This window comes from Desmodus rotundus, chromosome 12 (genome assembly GCF_022682495.2).
Source record: "Desmodus rotundus isolate HL8 chromosome 12, HLdesRot8A.1, whole genome shotgun sequence".
NCBI lineage: Eukaryota > Metazoa > Chordata > Mammalia > Chiroptera > Phyllostomidae > Desmodus > Desmodus rotundus.
In genome coordinates, this window is record NC_071398.1 from 72,082,195 (window position 1) to 72,091,807 (window position 9,613).

Genomic DNA, 9,613 nt, shown 5'->3' on the forward strand with positions numbered 1-9,613 from the left:
TATGGCAGAAGTCGCGGTTCCTCTGGCAGTCCAGTTCTGCAGTGTTCTGGGAGTCACTGCTGGAGGCCTAGCCTGGAGCCTGCCTCCAAACCCTCCAAAAGTTTTGCAAGCCCTAACTTCACTAACATTTCCGTTATCTGTTGCTATGTAATGAACATCCCCCCAAACTTAGGTTGGCTGAGAACTCCTGCTGATCTCACCTGGGCTTGCATGTGTAGTTGCATTTAGTTGTCAGCTGTGCTGGGCCTGAAGGTCCTAGATGGCTTCCCTCACACGTCTTGGATCTTGGGTGGGGCGCCTAAAACTCTGAGCCCTCTCTCTCCATGTGGTCTCGCATCACTCGCTAATCTAGCCTGAGCTGCCTTCTATGAAGGGTACCTTTCAAGAGGGTGAAAATGGAAACTGCAAAAGCCTCCTGTGGCGAGGTCTGGGGGTCCCTCAGCATCACTGCCTCATTCTATTTGTCAAAGTTAATCAGAGGACTGACCCAGATTCAAAGGGAAAAATAGAGTCCATTTCTTTTGGGGAGTTGTGGCAAAGTCACACTGCCAAGTGGTCCGTGGGATGGGAAGGGGTGTTGTAGCACAATCCACCACGCCTGTGTTCAATCCTTTCTGCTTCAGGTAGCTGGAACGGCTTCCGTCATCTTCAGCTGAACTCTGACTGGTACAGAAAGTAAGCAGAGAAGCCAAGCAGAAGGCCGCTGTGTAGCCCAGGGAACAGAGGAACATGCCGGGCGGATTTTGAAAGAGCTCTGAGGGATTGGACGTGAGTGTGAGAGAAAGTGAGGAAGATGTCCAGGACGGAATCGAGGACGACTCCAAGGTTTTGCGGGGAATTGTGCTGCCATTTACTGAGGTGAGAAGGAACAAGTTCAGAGAGAAAATTAAAGAGTTAATTTTTGAAAATGCCTTTTAGGCATCAATCAGGCAGTTAGGTATAGAATTCTGGAATTTGGGGGGAAGGTGTGGGCTGCAGATGTTAATTTGAGTGCTATTTGCATATAAAAACACTTAAATCTCATTAGACGGGACAAAACCAAGGGCGTAAGCGTAGACAGAGAAGAAACTGAGCCTTGGAGCACAGCGCTGTTGAGATGGAGGGAAGGTGAATAGAATCCATTTTAGTGGATGCAGGGGTTCCTGGAGACACTTGGTAACAACACGCATTCCAAGGTCCTATTCCCATCGCTTCTGATTTAGAGCACACAGAGGCCTGGCCATCAGCGTTGTTGACAAGCTCTTTAGATCGTCCGGAAGTGGGCAATTTAGGAATACCCTTTGAAAAGCACTGAAATAGACCGCCACTGTCTAAGAAAACATTTTGTGGCTCCTTGAGTTCAAGGATATTTGTTTCTCCTCACTTCCTCTCACTGGTCACGTGGTAAGGACTTGGAAGATGCTGAGAGGGGAAATCGAGCCTTCTCTCTCTCCTAATTTCCTTTTACAAGGTGGGTGAAAGCAAACTATGAATTCTTACCAGGAAGAGGAGAAAAGGTATAGGTGTCTACCCTCCAGGAGAAGTATATTTTCCTATCAGAACCCAGTTTGATACCCAGTGGTAACACTGTTTTGAAGCAAAACCAAGAGCAGGGTCCATACTTCTTTGTCCCTAAGTTGTCAGTAGCGCATGCACCTTCCGTATCTCAGGGAGTGGGAAAGCAGTCATATTCCCCCCAGTGTCTCACGGAAGGCTTAGGGAAGATTAGATGAAAAGCACAGGCCTGGCAGCCTGCTGTAGCGTTTACCCTCCTGTCTATCAAAATTAGTGCTGATTGGGCCTCTCTAAATGGAAAACACCCAAAAGTGTTTATACAATTACTGATACAGCCTGAATTCTTATGGCCAGTGAACCTGTATTTCTCGAACATAAAAACGTTAACATTTTCCACTTGGACCTGGTCCAGGACTGTGAGTCAAGTGTTGTCAGTGGTGAAACTGCACAGACCTCTTCTCCCTGTTGCGGGTCAGTGGCTGCGAGGGGGCCTGAAGCCGCCGGAGCCGCATGCGGTGGGAATGACTGCATTGATTAAATGCCGATCACTCCTGGCCACTCTTCAAAGGCCTCTGCTGCAGAGTTGACACTGGGCTCTCTGTCTGATACTGGATCGGATCTCCATAATCGTAAGTGATAGCTGGTCTGGGGTTTCTAGTAATTACTTGTGCTGTGTACTTTAATCAATAGCATGTTTACTATTTGAACGTCTCCACGCTCATATGAGTACTCAGGCTCTGATCTCCCAGCCCCGACCCTGCTCACATGAACCTGAGCTTCTGCCCCACAGGTGATTCAGTCACTCTGCTGAATCACCCTCCAGCCAGAGGATAGGGGCAGCTCTCCAGCCAGAGCCAGCCTGTTACCCCAGCCAAGTGCTGGCCAGAGGGACGATGGATCCTAAAGGCCCAGTCAGAGGTTAGGTTACCTGATACCCACTTCCACTGGGTATCAATCTTCTGACTGGCATCCAGCCAGCAATTAATTCTCTGTTTAGCACATGCTTCCATGAGCAAATGCTTAGAAAGAGTCAATGCTTGCATATTGTTCCCCAGGAAATTCTTTCCAACAAAGTTTTGGATCTAATCATCATAATAGGCTGATTTTGCCACCATTTTTGAAATAGCTGGCTGACTACGATAGAGCATGTATGCTGAAGGTTGAGCTAAAAGGGTGACTAAGCCACCGACTTGCTGTGTGACCTTAGGCACTTTATTTCAAAACCAGGGAGTTGAGCAATATATTTTCTGAGATGCCTTTCAACTCTAGCACTTTGTGGAGGATGATGAGGATGAGGATGATGAGGATGATTTGCAGAGAGCTTCTTATTCATTCGCCAAAGGCCAAAGTGTTAGGTTGCTAGGGCTGCTGTAACGAAGCACCTGTGAGGCTTAGACAACAGACGTTTGTTGTCTTGCAGTTCTGGAGGCCAGGAGTCCAAGATCAAGATGCTCAGAGGGTCGGTTCCTTCTGAGGGCTGTGAGGGAAGGGTCTGTCCCAGGCCTCTCTGCTGGGCTTGTAGATGGCTGTCTTCACCTTCACCTGCTGTTCTTCTTTTATGTGTTTTTGTCTCTGTGTCCAAATTTCCCTTTTTTATAAGGACACTAGTCATTTAGATTAGGGCCCACCCTAATGACCTCACTTTAACTTGGTTACCTGTGTGAAGACCCTGTCTCCAAATAAGGTCACATTCTGAGGTACTAGGGGTTAGGACTTGAACTCATGAAAATTCGAGGACATAATTCAACCCATAACAGCAATTAAATATCAACTATAGGTGAGGAATGAAGAATAACGATTTGATGGATTTTTAAGGCTGTGCCTGACAGGAGCACTGCAGGCTACCCCGTGAGCATAGAATGCCGGATGCATTTTGTTTACCCTAATGGCTTCATCACAGACCGGTATCAATCTGTATCTTCACATACGGATTTTGTGTAAGAATCAGTTCTGAATCCCTCTGTACCTGAAATCGTTAGCTTTACTATACTTTATAATATTCCTTCATCTGCTTTATAATTCAATGTGAAACTTCTTGAAAAAGTCCTATGACTATTTAACCAGTTATTGCTCAAAGGACCTCCATGGAGGTTAGAAAGTAGGTGGGCTGTTATTTGACTAAATGACCCCGTTGCGGTTTGATTGAGGTTGGCCACCAGAGGACAGAGTATAATATACTTTCCAGTGCTGATATGGGTCTCCTAATCGCATAATCCTATTCATATATTAAGAAGAGAGAAGAGACACATTAGACTCTGCTGACTCACAACTACACATTTGGCTTTAATGAACTAAATGAAAGAGCTCACTCAATATGAACAAGGACAGATTGGGGCGGAGCAGTGTCTTATCTATAAAGAAATGGACAAAAGTCCAGATTGATCAGCAAAAGTATACCCTTCTCATCGCTGATCTCTTTTCAGAGCCTCTGTAGCCTGCAAGTCCACTAGGTGGAGCAAAGGGCCAGGAATTAGCTGGCCAGCAAATATGACCACAACTATAGCTATTCCTTTTCCTCTGCAAAACTTAGACAAAGACTGGGGGTAACTGGTTTTCCAGAAACTGCTCAAGATCAAATATTTCTTGCTTATTAAGAGGGATAGTAGCCTGAAGACTAAAGAAACTCAGATTTGCTGAGCTGGACACAATTACTAAACACACTGGAGGCACACCCATCTTGGACTCTTTCCCAGCTTGGCTCTCACTACCCATTTCCTTTCTGTTCTCATTGGTGGCAGATGGAATTTGGGGCAGACCTCTTACCCAGGCTCCTACAGTCAAAAGATTCTGTGCTTAGATCATATAGCTCCCTTTTCCTGCCTGTTATAACCACCCTGAAGGTCTGGTATCAACCTGGTTTCTATTTAAGGACATTCTCTTTGATGCCAGGCCCTTGGATTCCAACACTTCCTTCCTTGGATTCCGATCTTGTCTTTTCTGCACTTATGGGTTGGTTAGCTGAACAGGGGCTGGGAACGTGACTGGTTTTATTTGAGGACTTACAAGGTATAAAGAGAAACCATCCTCACTTTCCCATCAGGTTTTTGACCCATTTGCAGAGTGTCCTCTGTGTGCCCTTGCAATCAAACTGCCAGTGTTAACTGCGCCATGTCTCAGTCCAATTCTGCTGCTAACGGAAGACATCCCTTCATTTACTGATGACAACCATCATTCCAGAAACACCCAAGTCGAGCCCGTGCACAGGGAAATGATGAAGGAACTGAGTTCCAATCCAAAAGTATTTTGTTTCCTGCGGCTTTGGCTCTCTGGCAGGGTAATTTATCTAGATGTAAATTTCTTAGTCTTCTTCCCATATTTTATCTTCTCCTTTGACCTAAGCAAGTTAAATAGGCCCTTAGTAATTTCTCACCTTAGAGATTTTTTTGCAGAATGATCTGGCCATCTCTAGATAAAACCTGAGCTCATTAGAGACAATATTTTGATGTTTTTGAAGGCAGAGGGAAAAGGGAAGGAGAAAGTTTTCCTGGAATATAATGAAGTTTGCAGGATAAGGGTCAGAATGGGTAGGATCACACGCTGGAGAGGGTTGACCTGGGTCAGAGGACATCTCTGTGGTAACCAGTGTGGGCTGACAACCAGCAGGGTCTCTGCCAGGCTTTGGTCCCAGATAAGACCCCAGGACCTTGTATAACACTTAAAGGGGAGAACCCCAATAATGACTGAGATTACATTTGCCGTCAAGCAGGATGGGGGCTCAGAATCTGTTTTAATTCAAAGAAAAAAATAAGATATTTCTTGCAGATCTGAATTGGTTATTGAAGTTTTTCTTTGACTACACTGTAATTACTTTTGGAGGCCTAAGACTACATGGGAGCAGTGTAGTATGGTGGCTAAGAGTCTGGTCTCTGGAACCAGGCTGCCTGAGTTCAAACCTCAGCTCTGTCACCAACCAGGTGGGAATCTGCGGGCGAGTTATTCAGCTTCTCTTTACCACGACTCTCCCCTACTCTGTGAAGGTAGGTAGTGACATGGAGGTAATAGTAGTAACCCCCTTATACGTTTATGGTTGAATCAAATCACACGATACATGCAAAGTGTTTAGTAAACCGGTGCCTGACATACAGCAAAATTTAATGCACGTAAGCTATTATTTCTATATATTTTTTCATCGCTTTAGTGGGTATTAACATTTTAATTAAATTTCAAAATATGTAATAAAACACAAATGATACCAAATCCAAATGGTAAAAAAATATTCAGTGAAAAATAAGGGTATAAATGAAAAACTGTTTTCAAATTTCCCTCCCCAGATGCAAGCTGTGCCACTAATTTCTGTATGTAAAACAAGTGGGATCACCTATGTTTCTGTACCTTTTCCCCCTTAGCAACACAGCATGGACATCGCTCTTTAATAGTAACCCACTCTATGAATATACTCTAGCTTACTAACTTAGTTAGCCACTCTTCTTCATGGACCTTTATGCCTTTTTGTTTCTTTCACAAACAAGTCTGCAGTAACTGCTTTTATACCTACATCTTTGAGTGAATGTCTGGAATATCTGCGGGACGAATTCCTAGAAGAGGAATTGCTGAATCCAAGGCTTTGTGCACGACAGTGTTTGATAGATACTGTCAAGTTCTCCTCCACACAGCAAAGTGTCCTCCCACCACCTTTGTGTGAGAATGCCAGCAAAGGAGCTTTTCACTTCTTTTCAATGTTTGCCCATCTGCTATGTCTCCACACGTAATTTTCATTTGCATTTATGTGAAGAATGAGATGGAACATTTTTATATTTTAAAAAATCTCATTTCTAATTCCTTTTTGAAAAACAATCTATTATAAAATGGACCGTTCAGAAGTGAAAATGTACTCCATCTGTCAGATTTATGAAGATCCTTCTAGTCTCATCACCAGAAAAAAATATCTCCGCCCTCACCAGCCACCTGACAGCTCCATTGTACAATATACTGATACTCTGAAGTCTCTGTGCTCGTCCCTCAATTCCACTTCCTCAGCAGAGGAAGACTCTCGTTTCCTGCAGTGTATTGGAGAGTGGAAGGCACCCGAAGGCCGCAGAGCGGAAGTGATCCGATGCTTCCTGACATACATTCCTAGAGGCTGTCCCTGGCCCAGGGGGATGTGGAGACTCCAAGAGCAAAAGAACTGGAGTAAATCTGCCACATCCCAGACCCCCCAGTGAAAGCATTCAAAGGTGAGAGAAGCAGAAAGATCAAATTTTACAAAATGCCTGAATAATTTAAAAGTGATTTTCTTGTGCTGTTAGAATTTACAGGTTTGTTTTTTAGGGTTTTTTTTGGTTTTGTGAAGGTAACAGGTGAAATGAGAATGAATCAATGAGACGTCAGCCATGTACCAAAAAAAACCCTCAGGGAAAACATAAGCCCTGTTCTCTGGGCTGTTACCCGGGAAGGAAAAGACCCCCGGAGAACCGCACTGTCAGAGCTCACAATTAGCCAAGGAAGAGGGAGAAAACGATCTGAAGGAGCTGTTGTGTCTGACACACACCAACTATTTACTTTCCAGGAAGAAAACATTGCTAACTAGGAAGCCAAATCCAAATATAGGGATTTAATTAATCTTCCATCTGAAAAGGGCAATCCAGATAATCAGTGTCTACCCTAAGGACACCCTCTCTGCTACCCTAAGCATTAGCTCATTTGTCTGTGCAACGTACCTAGGAGGTGAATTGTTAATACAACCAAAGACGGGCAGAACCAATATTTCAGGGACCATGTAGTTCATCATTTTACAGAGGCAGGAATCTAAGAAGAGAGTCATCAAGGGGCCCCTCCAAGGCTACACTGTGGAGAGTAGCTAGCATTGCTAAACGGGGAAAGCAGGCTTCTCAGTGTAGTTCAGCATAGGGCTCCTTCCATCAGTAAAACCACCATGTACCCGTGCAAGACTCCTATATCAAATACATATTTACATACAAATCTGTATCAGTCTGCTCAGGATGTTATAACAGAATAACATAGATTGGGTGGCTTAAACAAGACATTTCCATCTCACAGTCTGGAGGCTAGAAGTCCAAGATCAAGATATATGCAGGATTGACTTCTCCTGGGGCCTCTCTCTCAGGCTTGTAGAGGGCCACCTTCTTTCTGTGTTCTCACGTGGCAGAGAGAGTGCTGTCTCTGCCTCCACCTTTCTATTCTACCTCTTCCTCTTCCAGCCCCGCCCTCACGACTCATCTAACCTTAATTACTTCCCCAAGAGACTCCAAATACCATTGAATTGGGGGCTAGGGCTTCCACATGTGAATTGGAGGAGGGGGACATAATTCAGTCCATAGCTATATATAGCTTTCCATCAGAAAGGAAGCTTCCTGAGACTTAGTGGAGCAGGGGTAAAATCTGTCTGGTTGACTTCAGCGTTCCCAGCATCTACAACAGTGACACATGGAGCCGCAACTATATTCACTAAACAGTTGTTGACTGAATGGATTTGTTGACTGCTAAGCACTGTTCCAACACTTTGCATTAATTCATAGAATCTTTACAATAGTCTTGTAAGACGGATACTGTTATTTCCTCAGTTGATACATGAGGAAACTAAGGCACAGAAAAGTGAAGTGGCTGCGCTGGTTTCTTAGGAGGTGTAACCAAGTTCTGAGAGAAGAGAACCTGGCTTCTAAGCCCATTTTCTCACCCATTACACAGTGAACAGAGTATAATTTTGCTCTCAAAGCTACTAGGGTGCTCATAGAGTTAAAACTTTGCATGAATTTAAAGTACAATGTTGACTGATATGTTCACTTTTTTCCCCTACTGTTCCATAGTTCCTAGAAATGCTTCTGATTATGACATCCCAAATTCGTGAATACAAAGCTGTTGTCCTGGCGGGGTAGTGTTTCCACTGCACTGTGTTATCCAGGGTGTTATTGTGGGCATCTATCGCTGGCTCTGGTCTCGGACTTTTGGTAGCCAGGGGGAGGGGTTCTTTCCCACTCAGGTTCTTCCCAACGCCATACCATGATTGACCTAAGTTTTCAATTCTCAGGGTCCTCTCATTGCTGTCAAAGGGGATAATAAGGTTGCTGATTGAACATGGATTCGTGGGTGGAGGTGGAGGGCAGTAGAGAACACCTTTAGAGTTGCAATAATGGTAAATGTGATGTAGCTGGATTTGGAGATGAAATGTCATTTGGCTGGCAAGGATGAACATTCTAGGAAAAGCACCATGTTTACTATGGTGTTTCACATTTTACGTTGAATTCTTACTCAACCTTGAGATGTGGATATTTAAAAAAAAATATCCAAGGCCTCATAACAAAGAGGATCTGGAATTTGAAACCAGGTCTGTGCGGCTGCAGATTTTTGCTGTTTCTACTGGCCAGTGCTGTCTTCTTTCCAGGAAGAGCAGCATCTCTGAACGAGTGTGATGGCAGCCCACATCCTCCAGTCGCTCTTCAAGGTGTGCGTGTATTGGTACTTCTTAGGGATGGAGAGTGTGTGGCTGAAGCAGGAAGCACATTGTGCCTTTATCATAGCACGATCTGAACAAAAACCAAAATTTACCAACGAACCTGAGTCATATTTCTGACCAACCTCCTATTCTTCTCTGTGGCAGCTGGAGCCTCTCTCTCTCTCTCTCCCTCCCTCCTTGAATTGTTGTTTAAGGCTTGTTCTCACTGGAAATATATTAGTAATAAAAGTCTACTAGTATACTTTCCCTTTTACATCTCTTTTTAAAACAGCTTTACTGGAATTATTTACATACTATAAAGTTTACCCATTTGAAGTATACAATTCAATAGTTTTTAGCATATTTACTGAGTCAGGCAACCATGACCATGATCTAAATTTAGAACATTTTCATCACCCTCCAAAAAGAAACCTTGTGTTCCCTACAGTCATTCCTCAGTCACTGCCCTAGACAACCACCCATCCGTTTTCTGCCTCTCGATTTGCCTATTCTGGACCCCCCATAAATGCATTACGTGGCCTTTTGGGACTGCCTTCTTCATGTAACATGATGTTTCTGAGGTTCCTCCATGTTGTAGTGTGTACCAGTGCTACATTTATTTTTATTGCCTGCAAAATCCCCTTTCACAAACCATTTCTTTGTGCAGAAATGTGTCCTGAGTTGTGTCCGCTGTGCTCACCCCTGGCCAGAGCTTGTTTCCTGACCAAC